The 17,464-nt window shown below is 38.9% G+C and overlaps 1 long non-coding RNA gene across 1 annotated transcript; it reads right to left on the reverse strand.

Annotated features, from left to right (window-relative positions):
* Positions 1-14,945: 14,945 nt before the first annotated feature.
* Positions 14,946-17,005, reverse strand: LOC119788100. Its single transcript, XR_005281419.1, has 3 exons — positions 16,946-17,005; positions 16,706-16,763; positions 14,946-15,037 (listed from the first exon to the last, which is right to left on the reverse strand). It is a non-coding gene; the product is annotated as an uncharacterized LOC119788100 (long non-coding RNA).
* Positions 17,006-17,464: the final 459 nt, after the last annotated feature.

Consider the following 17,464-nt stretch of genomic DNA (forward strand, 5'->3'; position numbering starts at 1 on the left):
GCAGCGTATATAGTGCCAATTCACAGCATGTCATCTCAAGGCACAATTCAACCAGATCATACAGTAAAATTTATTCAAAGTTTTCTATCTATGCAAAACCAGCTGATTGGATCGACTCATTGACTTAAAAGCAGTCTCTCACACCAAGCATGCATGTAGCGACAGTGGAGAGGAAAAACTCCCTATTAACGGGAAGAAACCTCCAACAGAACCAGGCTCAGTGTGAGCGGCCATCTGCTGGGGCCAAAAGGCAACCGTCAACAAGCTCCACAGAAAGCCCCGTCCAAATTATGTGGTCTGCCTCGTTACCGGGGATAAAGGAGTATGACTAGGAGTATAAATTAATTTCTCATTAAATTTTTTTAATTCCAACAAAAATTAGAAATTTGAAGGAATAAACTCAATTTGACCATTTTGATTTTTATATTCGAATACACAGCGTTTTCTATGGACATTTTAATTCAGTTATTGATACTAAATTATTCCACAGAAAAAAATCCTCTCAGCATATGGTGGATGTCTCTCAAAATGTAAAAAAAAAACATTTATTAACAAGTATGTGTTTTTTAGAGAACAGTAAGTGCAAAAATAAAAAGTTTTGTACCATTTAATAGACAAAGATTTTTGGCATTGCAGTATTTAAATCTTGTAAACGCTGCCAGAGTCTTTTGGGCTAGAGGCTCTCATTAACACCTTAATGTTAAAACGCCTGTGCCGATTCTCTGTCACATTGATGTTCTGTCAGAATATGGTGGTGAAATTTACAAAGATGACCTTAAATCAAAGTTAACCAGGGATAGTTTCTGTTTGAGTCAAAGGCTCCTAAGTTAGAGTGAAACCTCCATTTTCTTTTGTCTTTGTTAGAACCAAAGTATTTTACAGCAATAGGAAAAGGTTTTGGCACCCTGACTCTTTTATAAACTATTCATTGGATCAATGAGCTCTATGCATAACTCCACTACTTCCTGAACTTATGCAGCCTATTTGTTTCCTGTCTTTTATTACTGGAATAACTAATTAATCCAGGTGTGTCTAACCTCAGTAACCATGGCCACACCTGGATTAATCAGTTCATCCAGTAATGAAAGATGGGAAACAAACACGCTGCAGGAAGCAGTGGAGCTGTGCATGGAGCCCATTGTTTCTGTTAAATATGTCATAAAAGAAATAAAAACAGTGATGTCTGGTACATACATTTGGGCACTTTGTCATTTTATTAATTCAAATACCTTTAGCACTAATTACTGGAACACTACATTTGTCTGGTAAGATCATTGGCCCTTTACACACAGGTGAATGCAGTTGTGGGAATACGTTTCTTTTAGGGTGACCAATTGTAAGTTTTTCTCCTGAAGTGGAAAAAATGGGAGCCTCAAAACACTTAAATGACATGAAAGCAAAGATTGTTCAGCATCAGGATTTAGGAGAAGGATAAAAAAGCTTATCCGATATTTCAGCTGTCAGTTTGCACTGCGAGGAACATGGAAGACCACAGGTACAGTTAAAGAGAGGCGGAGGAGAAGATTGACAAGAAACCCAAAGGACTGATCTGTGATGTCACTTCCTGTTGATGATGGATCATTTTAGGCTTTTTGAAACCAAACCTTGTTCTACACAATATATACATCTAATAGTTAATCTCTGATGTGTGGCATTCGTTTGAGAAAAACGTATTCTGGTTTATTGACCAGACAGATGCACTCTTTCCTGGGGTTTTTTTGTTTGTTTTTTTTGTTTTTTAGATCCCCAATTTATTATTATTTCTTATATGAATGTCTAAGATAATCCAGAAACCCAAAACATTATGACTCACAGAAAACTGATGTGTCTTTAATTATAGGAACCAACTTCAAAGGGTTCTAATAATGTATGAACATCATGTGATCTGATTTCAGATTTAGCTACATCTGGATAAGAACAGGAAAGATTTGAATATCCAGACTATTTTAATCTCTATAAACTGAGCCCATCTCTCGTGGGAAGATAAATGCTGACATCTGAATGTATCTGTATGTATTGATATCTATTGGTTTTCCCCTGAAAATAAAAATACGTTTTATGGGATTTCACCTGGTTAAATAAAGTATCTATGTGTCTAAAGGAGCTGCAAAGGATAATTAGATGTCCTGATATAAATTATAGAATAAACAGAAAATACAGTCAATATTTGTTCTAAATAATATGTTCAACATCAACATTTAGCTGGACTAAGGACATCATCTAAGTTGTATTTGGTTTAGTTCAGGCTTAGATTATTGTAATGGTGTCATTAGTGGCTCCTAACTAATCAATAAGGCAGAATCAGCTCTTCCAAACTGCTGCTGCTGGAGTCTTGACCAGCGGCAGGTAAATTACAGCTGTGCTAATGTACACGGCTGTGCTGGCTCCCTGTTTGTTAAAGGGTGTAATTAAAAATGTGGTAGTTTGTCTATAAGGTGCTGATTCAAATAGATCTTAGAGCTGCTGTCTCTTTACACACTATCAGAGGTGTGTTTGCAGAAGCAGAACCAAACATCTGGAGGCAGTTCATTTTCTTTATTTTTAATATCAATATAAAGAGTGACCTGTTTTATTTTCTCCTGATGTTTTAGGTAGAATGAGGGAAGTTCTTTCTAAATAAATCCCTGCTGGTTCCTTCCCATCTAAGTATCCCTGAGAGGCTGTATTTCTTGTCCTGCTGAGCCTCTGGTGGTGCTTAGAAGCTTAATGCTGATGATCCAGGAATTACTCAGGAATTTTATATTCATCACTGCTGATGGTATTACTCTTCTTTCCCCCCTTTTTTTAAATGGTATTAAGCCAAAGATGATTTTCAAGCTGTCGTCGTGTAACACACCTCTTTGTGAGAATCCCACTTATCCACTTGTAATGAGTTTATGGCACCATTAGGTGGCTGGTGTGAGCTTCTCTGCTTACTGCTTCATCCCCTGCTGGCTGCTTCTCATCACATCTGCTATCTAGAATGGAGTTTTGCTCCACACTGGTCGATTTAATGATATGCATGATGCTCTCTGGCTGCAGACTGCTGCGCTGCGCCATCCGGACCAGTGACCATTTCGGTTTGGAGCACAGGTGCATTCATTATACCACTGCTGACAGAATAGGCAGTAAAAGGCACAGCATCCCGTTAACGATGCAACATGTTCATTACACCAGACGCTTACAGGCTAACAAAGACCTCAACGACTTCCCGTTCCATAGGGGCGGACATGTTCTTCCGGTTCAATTTGCATATTTTCTAAGCCAAAACAAGGCTTTGTTGGGCTACTCTGTAAAGCTTGGAACTCAACACTAATCGAGACATTTTGAATTGAAACAGCTTCCTGGATGGGAAGCGAAACGTCTTCAAACTTGGAAAACAAAGTCCAGTGGTTTGTTATTTAACTTTTTTTTAAACGTTTTTGCAATGTCATACTCCTGGTTTTATGTGCAGGTTGTTTTGGCATGGGTCCTTCTCTTTTCCTCTCTGCAGGGTGTGGCAGGCAGATGTTCTTCATAAGGAGCTGAAACCAGGAGGAAGGTGTCAGTTCTTTATCACTTCTAGCGTGGTACTAGACCGACTCCCAGACGAATTTCTCAGTTATTTTCAGATTATCAAACTTACTCGGTCTATCTGTTCTTCTCCTAGTAAACCAGATTCTGACCCAAGTGCATCCAAGCTGTAGATTCCAGGAAAATAAATCCTCTGTTCCCCTGCCGCTTCTCTCCTGCCCGAGCCACACCATTCTTCCCACCCTCCAACACTGTTCAACCATTTTTTATTCTTCTCAAACAACGTGAGGACTGATCTGTTCAGGACCAACAGCGCCTGCTTGTGAATCAGCTTCTCCCCTTCTTTCACTCATCAGCTTCTGTCTTATTTTTACCAGAATCCTCGTTTCTCTGCAGAACAGGGGCGATCCAGTCCACCGGTCACCGCTCTGGTCCATCTATGCTCTTACTAAATAAACTCTCTTGTTTTGATTCCTCATCTCTGTGGTTGCCCTCATTTCAGAGTCGATAACCTTCTGCAATGAGAGAAAGGGGCTGAAAGAAAGTAATCAACTCATTTTTTTACAAAAAGAAAAACACTCCTGATCAAAAGCAAAATGCAATTTTTTTTCCCACATTTGTCTAGAAAATCTACTGTTCATGAGCAAGATACTCTAATTTGTCAGGGATTTTTTGCTTTTTAATTTTTTAAACAAAATTCAAAATCTATATTTTATTTTCCCAAAGTGGAAATTTTGTAATTTTTTTAATTATTAATGCATTTTTGGTTTTGCGTTATTTGAATCACTGGGGTAAATTTATATTTTCTTTAATGGGAGGGGGTGTAAGGTTTCAAGCCTAACTGTAAATGATAGAAACATGATTTCTGCTCCCTGGCAGGAAATCCTGAAGATGAATTTCTGGCCATCAGTTTGTGAGATATCCAGCAGGGCAATGATCTGAAGGCCAGCAGCAAGGCAACCTCTTAATGCTTCAAACAAAGACAGAATGGAGGTTTTGATGTGATTTGCTAGGAGTCCAGACCTAAATCTGATTTAGATGCTAGGATAACCTTGAACGAGCCTTTAAATCTTGCAAAAAAACTCCAGTGTGGTTGAATTAAAATATGTTCACAAAGATTACAGCAAAAATCCAGAGCAATGCCAGCAATCCAAAAATCAGCCAATTGTGGGACCATATTAGATTTAGGCTAGAAATGTCTTTTCACTAACATGGGTTGGTTTATAAAGCTATTTGTCCTCTAATAGGTTAAACTACCCCTTAACAAATCAATTTTTTATTTACCAGGAGTATTTTGATTATATTCGAACTGTTAACTGAATCATTAATAGTTTTAGTTTGTCATCATCTGCTCCTCTTATGCTACTGAATGTTTTCTTTTATGTTGTCTTCTACAGAATCAATTTGAAATTATTTGGTGAAAAAAATCAGCTACACCAACAAACTTGTCCGATCTGTGAATTTGATTAGTTATTGAGCCTCTGGTTGATTTAGATTACAAAAATGAAAATTCAGACAAAGAAAAAAAGAAACAGTCAAGGTTTAGAAAATGTTTTATTTATGTCATGCTATTATTTTTTCCCTTGTGATTATCAAGAAGAGTATCAGAAATTTTCATCGTTTCTAAAATCCATGCCCTAAAAAAATATTAAAAACCCCAAATTTTCTACCTTGATTTCCTTTTTTTTTAAAGAAAATTCTGATAAAAAAAGTCATTTTTGTTTTAATGTAGATAATTTAAAATCGAAAGCCACCAGAAGTGCAAAGATTTCTGACATTAACTGTATGTCACACAAAAGGTGGAGAGTGTTTCTAGATGATTTATATCCAAACTCCCTGCATTATAACATTGGATTGTACATTTTCAAGGTCCAATGCATCCTACATGTTTACTGAAGTTTAAGTCAGACATAATCAATATCATTGTTTTATCCGTTTCTATATTTACAGTAATTACAAATTTATATCTTTCTTTTTGTTTTTCTCTCTTATAGAAACTCCCACCGGTTGTTTTTGTCCTTTTAACCCCTAATCAGTCAATGCAGTCAGGATATGTATTGATGTGGAGTTATGATGCAGTCGGCTGATTTCCTCTGATAGGCAGGGCTTTTCTAACAAACACAGTCTGACTGTTTTATGGCCTTATTGGATTGAACCAGCACTGAAAGGTATATAATTGGATTTGAATCTAAATGTGAACTGACTTGTAACTGGATTGTGCTGAAATGAATTGGTTGGGCAGTGACTTGCATGTATGTGCATGATGTCGGGGTATCATTGAAGCAAAACTGAACTGGACTGGATTTGAAAATCATTTCCCCCAATACCTTCACTGTCCATATATTAAGGCAACTCTGAACCATGAAAAAAAAAACATGATAGTTTATTCAAGCAGTCGTAGAGATTTTTCTCTCATTCCAGATTCCAGGGAGCCGGATCACATGCTGGTTATAAGGCTCCTGGAGGGAATAATTTATCAACAGCAGTGATCCACATGGAAAGATAAAAGCCAGGAGAAACCAATAAAACTGATCGGCACGGTTTGCAGCGCGCTCATTGATCTCTGGCTGCGGATGAGTCCCCTGCTGAGCCTCAGGGCTAATCAACTTCCCTGCTTCACATATGCTCTGTGTGCTGCAGGACAGGCTTCAGATACTGACACCACATCTCCTGCAAACAGCTCAGAGCACTGAGGTGCAAAGACTCATGTCCCTGCAGGAGGGAGTTCAAGCCTGAAGCAGCATGTTTAGGTCATCTTTAGCAAATACATTTCCACATATTCCAAATAAATGCACAAACTGATGCAGCTTTTATGAGTCAGTGTTGTGAAATAGAAAGTTTTTGATAAATGCATTTTAAAAATTCTACTTAAAAGTATTTTAATTCTTGAGAAATTTGGATTATGTAATAGAAATATTATCAAAGGCTTTATTAGACAAGTTTCCTGAACTGTGGAGCTGTCCATGGTTCTAAACGCATTATAAATTGCTCACCACCAGGGGTCAGCAGGAGGCCTGACTGCAGCTGAGAAGCACAATGAGCAATTGAGAGAAATTTGAAAACATGAATATAATGTGTCACCATGCCATTAATTAAATCAGTCCCTGGTTGGATGATTTGCATGGAATAAATGTAATTTATTGAGCGCGACAAAGACAGATCAGGGTGGAACACTCGCTCGGAATCATCAATTACAATCTAACTACTTGGAAATGACCCAAGAACAGAAAACACTTCCTTCAGTCACAAGCATGTATTAAGAAAGGGGGGGATCATCTACTGATGGCACCATCTTGTTTATATCGATGGTTTATTTTGGTAGATCACAAATATGTGATTTCCTTTTCCTCCTTTTAACAGTTTAGTAAATCTATAGTACACTTGTAATGTAAATTGTGGTACCCAAAAAAAATATAGGAGCCAAGGAAACAAAAAATAGGATTCAACCTAAAAAGTTCAACAAAAGGAACAATTTAACCGATTTAACCATCACGAAAAAAATAATGTACACCCAGTCTCAAGGGAATATATTCAGGACCATCTGCCACTTCTCAGGACGCTAAGTCAAAACTATTTTTTATTCTGTTTGTCCAAGTGTTTTAAAGTCAAATGTTATGCCATCTGTCTAACAGATGAAGCTTAAAAATAATGAAGGCGAATTATCTCGAGCAGCAAATCTCCTGCAAACTGTAAAATATGCCATGTGTTGTTTTTCATCTCAGCTAATCTTTGTTGAACTGGATAATGTCAAAATATTTTGTTCAGAGTAAACTGAACTTGTTAACCTACAGGACCATTAGAGCATACGCCTGATACTATATATGCAGACTTTCAGAGACAGGTCAATAGTAAAGGAGAATAGGAAAACGCATTGCTTCAACTTTCATCATAAACAAAGGCATTCCACAGGGATGTGTGCCTAGCCCAGTGTTTTCACATTATTACTCAACTACAGATTTATTTAAGAGTTCAAAGTACAAGTCAATTTATCTTGATGTTAGTTTATTTTATTTTGATTTTGATAGATAAGTAAGAAAATGTTCCAGTAGAATAAGATTATTTACATTTAAAATAAAAAAGTATCTTATTTTAATAAAATGATAATTATTTTAATTTAATCCTTTCATTCCATTTTATTTACCTGCTCAAATTACGGACAAACACCTATTTTAACAAGTCTTCCCTTCTAATATATCAGTATTTGCAGTGCATGGTGTTGGTAGCCTCCTTTTGTAGCTTGTTTTCAGCTTGGAGTGTTTAAACTAAAGAAATACCTAAATAATCAGTGTTATGTGAGCATTGATGCAATCTCAATCCAGGGAAATTCTGTTTGGAAGTCTGCAGAAGACAGCAAAAGACCCAACATTAGAACAAATGAAATTAATAAGGCTGCTCAGTGGAGCAGCGGGTAGCACTGCTGCCTTGCAGCAAGAAGGTTCCGGGTTTGATTCTGGGCCCGGGGTCTTTCTGCATGGAGTTTGCATGTTCTCCCTGAGCATGCATGGGTTCTCTCTGGGTACTCTGGCTTCCTCCCACAGTCCAAATCCATTAACAAATTCAGATTCAATTGATTTAAAAACCAATGTGAACAGATGTTTGTTTTCCAGTCAGACTAAGCTTTGGCTATTTTGCAAAGAACAGCGGAAATTAGGGACTTTACAGACAGAACATGTGGAATCAAAAGGTTTACAGCTGTAATATTTGCAAAATTTGTTTGAGTTTCTACCTCAGAGCTTAATATTGCGAGCATATATTTTATTTAGTGTGCATTGATCCATACATTTTTGTTTAGCATGCAGAACAGACTTAAATTTCATTGCATGTAATTCACTGACGGTAGAACTGATTCTTAATCTCTTCGGTTTGTGGAAACAAAAATTCAATATATTCAGTCACTTTTTCGGGCTAAAGCCTCCAGAAGTGACATCTTTATGTCACAGCTAAATTCTGTGATGCAGCCATTTCACATGGATCCACACCATCAGAGTCATGCTTTTGTCTCCCAATCCATTCAAATTTTGATTTTATAAAGGTAAGATACAAGGTATGACAGCATAAACATGATTTTATTATTTCATTAGTAGCCGTTGCCTCTTATGTATAGGAATATATCATATTGTTGACCCTAACAATCAGGAATCTAATGGGTTCCAAAGGATACCATTTCAAAGCAAACATTTCATTTCTGTCTTTCTCTCAGATGTAAAATCCCAGTGAAACAGTGACTGTATGTGATCACCCGTGTTTTTCTGCATCACTTCCTCTTCCTTCTCATACTGCTGTGGCATTTAGAGAGCAATTTTAATTTTGCACCAGCGCTCCCGTAGATCAAAGCCCTGCTTTCTCTTAATCATATGTCTTATTCCAAGAAATATCAGAGCAGAGAGACTGCTAAACTATACAGTGGATTTCAGCACTAAATTAAGGTGGGAGGTGGGGTTGAAGATGTTGAATATGTCAACACGGTGAAAGCTGTGTGTATAAGAGGGATGGAAACAAGACAAAGCTCTTTACTTTGTCTTTCTCTTTTTTTTCATCAACGGATTAGTGATTTATCAGCTAATAAAGCCATTTCCAACCCATCTAGATATTCTAACAGCTCCACTAACCCCACCCTCCCCTCTGACACACCTCATCCCATCACTCTATGTTAACCCCTTCATTTTATTCTAACCCCCCCCTTTTTTTTCCTATTTCTTCTCGTTCACCATCATTGCCTTTCCATACGCGTCCGCTCCTTTTCTGCAGCAATGTAAGCTGTGTGTTTCCTCTCCCAGAGCAACATGGCTCTGACTCTCAGAGATTCAGCTGGAAGCAGAGATGTGATAAACAAACAAACCTTCCAAGTCTGTTAAAAGCAATATCAACATCACCGCAGCACATTAAGGAGAAAGAAAACCACGGCTGGGTTTCAATAGGAGGTACAGGGAGGGGCATAACCTGAAAAGACGACTATGTAGCTTTGAAACATGTTGAATGCTCCCAGCTGATGGTGTGTGTAATGAAAGGTGCTGCCACAAAGAGGAGGAAGGAGAGGAACGAAACCAAAAAGGGACGAATCATTGAGGGCGCGCTGGTGTGATTTCTTCAGCTTTTGTGCAATGTAAATTATGAGCCGTATCTATCTCTCTGCCATTGTTAACTGCACCTCTTTGGCATTTTGATCTGCAGGGCTGTGAGCAGTTTATTAAAAATGGCAGTCGCTCCAAATGAGCCTGTAATGCTCAGCCCCTTTCAGGAAATCTTAATGGATCCCTGCCTATCTTTGACAAGGTTAAATGCTCGAGGAGGCAGCCGGGGACGTTAACAGACCAGATTATGGGGGAGATATGAATGCTAACCAGTGCTGTAGATCCAGCTGGAGTATTAGAGAACATCAGGGATTCTTTCACTGGATGGGTTTACATACAGCTGGCATGGTCGTGCAGACTGCCCCCTTCATAGCCCTGATCCCCCTCCTCCCACACAGACACATAATTCTTTATATCTATTGCTCTGATTTTTACAACTTTTCTAATAACTTAATTAGAAGATAAAAATCCATCTGAAACATCTGGAAGATGCTAACAGCTTGCACAATAAAGCAGCATCATAAATAAAACAGAACACCTCAAATCATAGATTTAAAAAAGCAAATTAAGTGTCATTTGATTGCAACATTTAAACATTTTTTTTGTTTTGTTCACCCTTTTAAAAGCTTTAACTTCAAACTTTAAATCCAATTAAAATAAGATCAGAAACAAAGTGGTCCAAAACGAATGAATCTTCTCTATCTAGTGACCAGATTTGAAGGACTGACAAGAAATCTGTGTTGACAGAAACTTACATTTTAGTTTAAACTATAAGATGAACTGCATTTCTAACTTCCGATAAAACCTAGCTGTATTTCACCTTTTAAATAAACAGGATCAACAAGTGGGGGATTTTTTTTAATCTTTTTAATTAGGTGTTTAACTGTCCTTCCCCTTTAAACAAAACCTTTAAGTGAATTCATTCGTATTTCTTTGCACTGCTCTGAAGATGACTTTAACAAAATGGTTCCTAGAAATTCAAAGCTGATCCTATTAAAAACCTCTGTCAGAACGAGACGCACTTCAGGTCAGACATGGGCAATGTGGAGTCAACAAGTCATCTCCATGTCATGTATTGGTTCTACCCAGCCAATTAACCAGGTGAGTCCAATCTGCACAGGTTAATTCACGGTGAAGATTGGACTCACCTGCTTCAGTGGCTGGGTTGAACCAATACATGACATGGAGATGACTTGTTGACTCCACATTGCCCATGTCTGCTTCAGGTACATTAGAGACTTAGTTTGAGTTGCATTATCTTCATTATTGTCCTCCTGTTAAAAACCTTAAGCAACCAACTTGAAAACATAATCAAATGAAGTCTGACAGCAAACAAAATCGAATATATTTTCCAAGTGATTTATCACATTTAAATGAACAGAACCTTCGGTTTAATAGCATAATTTCGTTTTTGTACATTAATCTATATGAATCCAGGTAACTAAAGCTCCAACCTCCAGGCTTTTGCCGCCTCCGTCGCAGGCAGTCTTGTTCAGCGCTCTGTTTCTTAGCAGCCCTGTCCCTGTGATGTGTACAGCATGTGATGTTACATTGTCTTGTTTAAAAATACATGGCCTTCCATGCGAGAGTTGCTAAGATGAGAGTGGTGTACCTTGCTGAAATAAAAAATAAAAAATGATGTGCTTTGTTTTACATTAACGCTGCCATCACAGCACTTCTTCTTAAAAAGATCATAAATAACAGTTTAGTAACACCTGAGATAAAGACCACCCAGTTTTTGAAAGCTAATGAAACACATTGTGTGGTTGTTCATCAATATTGAGTCACAATCCGCTTTATTTATTTATTTTTTTGCACAAAGAAAGAAGAATCAATTATTAATATATAAGGAAACAAGATGAAATATAAAGAAACAATTTATACATTTATGTATAGCCATTATTTCTTCCTAATTCCTCTTAAGGTCGGTTGTAATGTTGCAAAAGTAGCTGACTAGTCTGGCTCTAAAGTGTCCGTGTCTTCATCAGAGACATGTGCAGCTCCCTCTCCTTAGAGGGTGGGAGCGGCAGGTGTGTCCTCCAGCTGGAGCTCATCAAAGCCAGTTGGGATGATCTTTTAGAGGAGACGATTCCCTGCGGCAGATTCCAAGTTGTTGTGCTCATATGAACGATAATCAGGCTTTTCCCTCAGTCTTTTTTGAGAACTCTGCTCAGGTCTCCCTCTGTGGATAAACTCAGCTCCTCCTGATTTGCCACCTGCTCTTATTCAATTTTTCATTATATCCATAAATCATCTTGCACCCCTGGCATTAACCTGGAGATATGATGTCATTGGGAAGGACACATTTACCAATAAAGCATTCAGCTTATCTACTAGTGGAGGCCTGCATAGGGTTCGTTTGTTTGATCCTTCCATCGATCCATCCATCCTTCCATCCATCGATCCATCCTTCTTTCCCTCCATCCATCGATCCATCGATCCATCCATCCATCCATCCATCCTTCTTTCCCTCCATCCATCGATCCATCCATCCATCCATCCATCCATCCATCCATCCATCCATCCATCCATCCATCCATCCATCCATCCATCCATCCATCTTTCTTTCCCTCCATCCATCGATCGATCCATCGATCGATCCATCGATCGATCCATCGATCGATCCATCCATCCATCCATCCATCCATCCATCCATCCATCGATCCATCCATCCATCCATCCATCCATCCATCCATCCATCCATCCATCCATCCATCCATCCTTCCATCCATCCATCCATCCATCCATCCATCCATCCTTCCTTTCATCCATCCATCCATCCATCCATTGATCCATCCTTCTTTCCTTCCATCCATCCATCCATCCATCCATCCATCCATCCATCCATCTTTCTTTCCCTCCATCCATCGATCCATCGATCCATCGATCCATCCATCCATCCATCCATCCATCCATCCATCCATCCTTCCTTCCATCCATTGATCCATCCATCCATCCATCTATCCATCCATCCATTGATCCATCCTTCTTTCCTTCCATCCATCCATCCATCCATTCATCTTTCTTTCCATCCATCCATCGATCCATCCATCCATCCATCCATCCATCCATCCATCCATCCATCCATCCATCCTTCCTTCCATCCATTGATCCATCCATCCATCCATCCATCCATCCATCCATCCATCCATTGATCCATCCTTCTTTCCTTCCATCCATCCATCCATCCATCCATCCATCTTTCTTTCCCTCGATCCATCGATCCATCCATCCATCCATCCATCCATCCATCCATCCATCCATCCATCCATCCATCCATCCAACCATCCTTCCATCCATTGATCCAGCCATCCATCCATCCATCCATCCATCCTTCTTTCCTTCCATCCATCAATCCATCCTTCCATCCAGTTTAACTGATTGGTGCTTTTTCAGTTGTGATTCTATGTGCTGTCAAACATTTGTCACATAAGTATTTCATAAACCCGTATGTTAAAGACAGCATATTAGTTTTTTTTTTTCACATTTTGTCACAGTTATGTTTGAACTGGATTTTAATTCAGGAAAAAAAAATAAAAATTTTAAATAATTAATGATGATGAAGCAGAATGACAAAGATATGACGTTTATAATATTTTTTTCATTAAAGAAAAAATCGCAATTGCTATGTATATATATTCATTTCCTATTTTTGTGTTGTTAAAAACTGTGCACTAGTCTGCCTTCAGTTGTCCCATAATGTCAATATAAACAGAAACACACTAAGAAATGGCTGTCCAACATTTGCAGACAGGTTGAACAAGAATTATTCAGAGAAGGAGCCCAGAGACTCATGAAATCTCTGGGGAGCTGCAGTTATTCACCGTTCCAGTGGAAGAAAAAGAATACCTAATATATATAACATGATGATGGCGGCATCATGCTGTGGATATACTTTTCTTCTGGCTGCCCATCCATCTTAGGATTTATTTTAAAATTCTTTTATTTACTTTTAAAGCCTTGAATTGCCTTGCCCCAATTTACCTCTCTGAGCTGCTGCACCCCTACACTCCCAGCCGATCTCTCAGGTCAGGTGATCAGCTGCTCCTGACAGTGCCTAAAGTAAGGCTTAAGCTCAGAGGGGATCGAGCTTTTTCTGTTGCAGTGCCAAAACTTAGGAATGGATTGCCACTGCACATTAGACAGGCCACCTCTCTGTCTCATTTTAAAACTCTTCTTAAAACCCACCTCTTTTCTTTGGCTTTTGACACCATGTAGAGTGTTGATTTTATGTGTACACATGTTGATTTTATGTATACAAATGCATATTTTTTATCCTGTGCGGGCAGTGCTTTTATTTTATTTTATTTACTTTATTTATTTTAGTTATTATATCTTTTTGTGCAGCACTTTGGAAACCTTGTGTTTATTGAAATTGTGCTATATAAATAAAGTGGATTGGATTGGATTCTTCAATTTTCATGGTAAGATGGGTAGACCTAAAGACAGGAATAAAAATTAAAACAGGATTTAAAAAGATTAAGACTAAAGACCGATCATAACCGATCATACTAATTAACGACTAAACCCATGCAACTAGATGTTGCCATATATGTGCATCCAAAACACACCACACAAATCACAGTTGGTATTACGACTGAAACCATGGAAACGGTCATTGATAAGAAGGGGGGCTGAATTGAAATAGTTTATCTGTCCTTTCCTAAACATAACCTTTAAAAAGAGGTCAGCCGCAAATGTTTGAGGCATAGAGGTACTTTTTTCCATCTATTCTGGTCATGTGATTTATTAAGGTCCTTCTGGAGGGACGTTTATTTGGTGATTGAAAAGGTTTTAGGGGTACGCTTCCTTTTGTCTCCTGTGTTTTATCTTCTAAATGTTTCCCCTAATCATATGGGTGCACATTTTAAATCCTTGTTTACAATTCTTCAATTTCTTGCCAAGAATTGTATTTTTGTTACAATGGACCTCTCCTTCTGCTCCCACAGTAAATATGTGGCTCACGCAGATATCTGTTATCCTTCCTTTGGAAAAGCTGACCCACGATCTTAATCACAGATCGGACACATTTTCGGCACTTTCGGGTCGCCTCGAGTCTTTTCTGCTTGGTCACTAGGATTCTAGTTTTTAAAATGTTTATTTATTTTTTTTTTATTTCCTTTTATAGCACTATTTATGTTTGCTTGCTTCTGTTCTCCTCTTCTGATGACAAAGGGGTGAGGTGGACGTGAGAGGATCGACTCTTTGTTCCTTGTCCATGTGGAGTATATTGTTTTTTTTTTATATATTTATTTTATTTTATTTATTTATTTATTTTGTCCCTCTTTTAATGTATGTACGTGTAAAGCGGCACAGGTTTGTTCTTTGTATTGTAACTTATCTAAAATTGATAAAATAATAATAAAAATAAAATAAAAAAAAGAGGTCAGCTCCAACTTTACGTAGCTTGCTCTTCAGAGGTTGAGCGGCTAAATCCTCTGTCCTGCATGTATCCCTCAGAATGCTGCGCAGTTCTGGATAAGAGCATTAAATTATAAGTCTTTCTATCAGACGTACACTATATTGCCAAAAGTATTTGCTCACCTGCCTTGACTCACATATGAGCTTAAGTGACATCCCGTTCCTAATCCATAGGGTTCAATATGACGTCGGTCCACCCTTTGCAGCTAGAACAGCTTCAACTCTTCTGGGAAGGCTGTCCACAAGGTTTAGGAGTGTGTTTATGGGAATTTTTGACCATTCTTCCAGAAGCGCATTTGTGAGGTCGCACACTGATGTTGGACGAGAAGGCCTGGCTCTCAGTCTCCGCTCTAATTCATCCCAAAGGTGTTCTATCGGGTTGAGGTCAGGACTCTGTGCAGGCCAGTCAAGTTCATCCACACCAGACTCTGTCATCCATGTCTTTATGGACCTTGCTTTGTGCACTGGTGCACAGTCATGTTGGAAGAGGAAGGGGCCAGCTCCAAACTGTTCCCACAAAGTTGGGAGCATGGAATTGTCCAAAATGTCTTGGTATGCTGAAGCATTCAGAGTTCCTTTCACTGGAACTAAGGGGCCAAGCCCAGCTCCTGAAAAACAACCTCACACCATAATCCCCCCTCCACCAAACTTTACACTTGGCACAATGCAGTCAGACAAGTACCGTTCTCCTGGCAACCGCCAAACCCAGACCCGTCCATCAGATTGCCAGATGGAGAAGCGCGATTCGTCACTCCAGAGAACGCGTCTCCACTGCTCTAGAGTCCAGTGGCGGCGTGCTTTACACCACCGCATCCGACGCTTTGCATTGCACTTGGTGATGTATGGCTTGGATGCAGCTGCTCGACCATGGAAACCCATTCCATGAAGCTCTCTGCGCACTGTTCTTGAGCTAATCTGAAGGCCACATGAAGTTTGGAGGTCTGTAGTGATTGACTCTGCAGAAAGTTGGCGACCTCTTCGCACTATGCGCTTCAGCATCCGCTGACCCCGCTCCGTCAGTTTACGTGGCCTACCACTTCGTGGCTGAGTTGCTGTCGTTCCCAAACACTTCCATTTTCTTATAATACAGCTGACAGTTGACTGTGGAATATTTAGGAGCGAGGAAATTTCACGACTGGATTTGTTGCACAGGTGGCATCCTATCACAGTTCCACGCTGGAATTCACTGAGCTCCTGAGAGCGACCCATTCTTTCACAAATGTTTGTAAAAACAGTCTGCATGCCTAGGTGCTTGAATTTATACACCTGTGGCCATGGAAGTGATTGGAACACCTGATTCCAATAATTTGGATGGGTGAGCAAATACTTTTGGCAATATAGTGTATTTTCTATTCATATTGATCAGGTGTCAGTTACGATATATTGATCATTTTTTATTGCCCTACCCCATGGATTAATTGACAGGTGGTTTTAAGTCAGTTGACTGATTTAGAAAAAATATGGCCCAGTCAAATTTCAGATATAGATCCAATTAGCTAATCTATACCAAGAATTTGACCTTTTTGACAAGAGATGTTCTTCAGTGAATTCATCTAAGCTAATTTCGGGGTCTCAGAGTACAGGGGGCTGAATATAAATCAATGCCACATCATTTACTTTTTGTTAGAAAAGATGAGAAGACCATGATTTTTTTTTGTTTTGCCTTCTATTTATACTCCACTTTCTTTTGTTCTGTCAAATAAAAATCTAATTTTAAATACCTTTTCAAGGCTCTGCAACTTGGAGGGACGTTCCCCTCTGTTCTCAGCATGTTACTCACTTTAAAAAAAAGTTGACGGGTTATTTTCCTGCACTGCAGCCGGGCTATGGGGCTGATGCTTCACCTTGAAAAATGATCAAATTAGTGCAAATAAAAAAGAATAAAATCCATCAGGGGATGCAAATGGCGACATTATGCTCACATGTTTACATGCATTTGGTATAGAATGCAAATGTCCTACCAGGATGATCAGCCTCTCCACATGCAGCATGTGTCCTTCAGATGACACCACTCAGAGAACGAATTTCACCTCATTAAGTCTAAAGACGTCAAAGCAGAGAAAATGTTGCGCTGCTACAGTTTCACAACATGAGATTGTCTGAATAATACATAATCTGCGTTTGTTTGGCAAGGAGCGCTGTTAAAGTCTGAGATAAGCTCCTCGTATACATCTTTAATATCACACTCACACGTCTCCATGTATTATGAAAAAATATAATCTGAGGGTTCTCACAGATGCCATGGAAACTGTGCTTAAGTTGACATCCTGGTGTGTGAGCATTTTTTCAGCCCTTCTTGTGGCCGGAATAAGATTCTGGCTTAATGGCTTTGTGCAGATGAGGGTCAAAGCCATGTGTCATGTTAGTATTAATGTTTGAACTTATGTTTAGAGTATGATGGCAGGAGATGAAAAAAATACAGAAACGATGGCGGAAGAATTGTGATATGGATGAAAATATATTGAAATAATGGATAAAAA

The sequence above is a fragment of the Cyprinodon tularosa genome, unplaced genomic scaffold (assembly GCF_016077235.1).
Source record: "Cyprinodon tularosa strain WSP-4 unplaced genomic scaffold, ASM1607723v1 ctg31, whole genome shotgun sequence".
In the NCBI taxonomy this organism is placed as follows: Eukaryota; Metazoa; Chordata; class Actinopteri; order Cyprinodontiformes; family Cyprinodontidae; genus Cyprinodon; species Cyprinodon tularosa.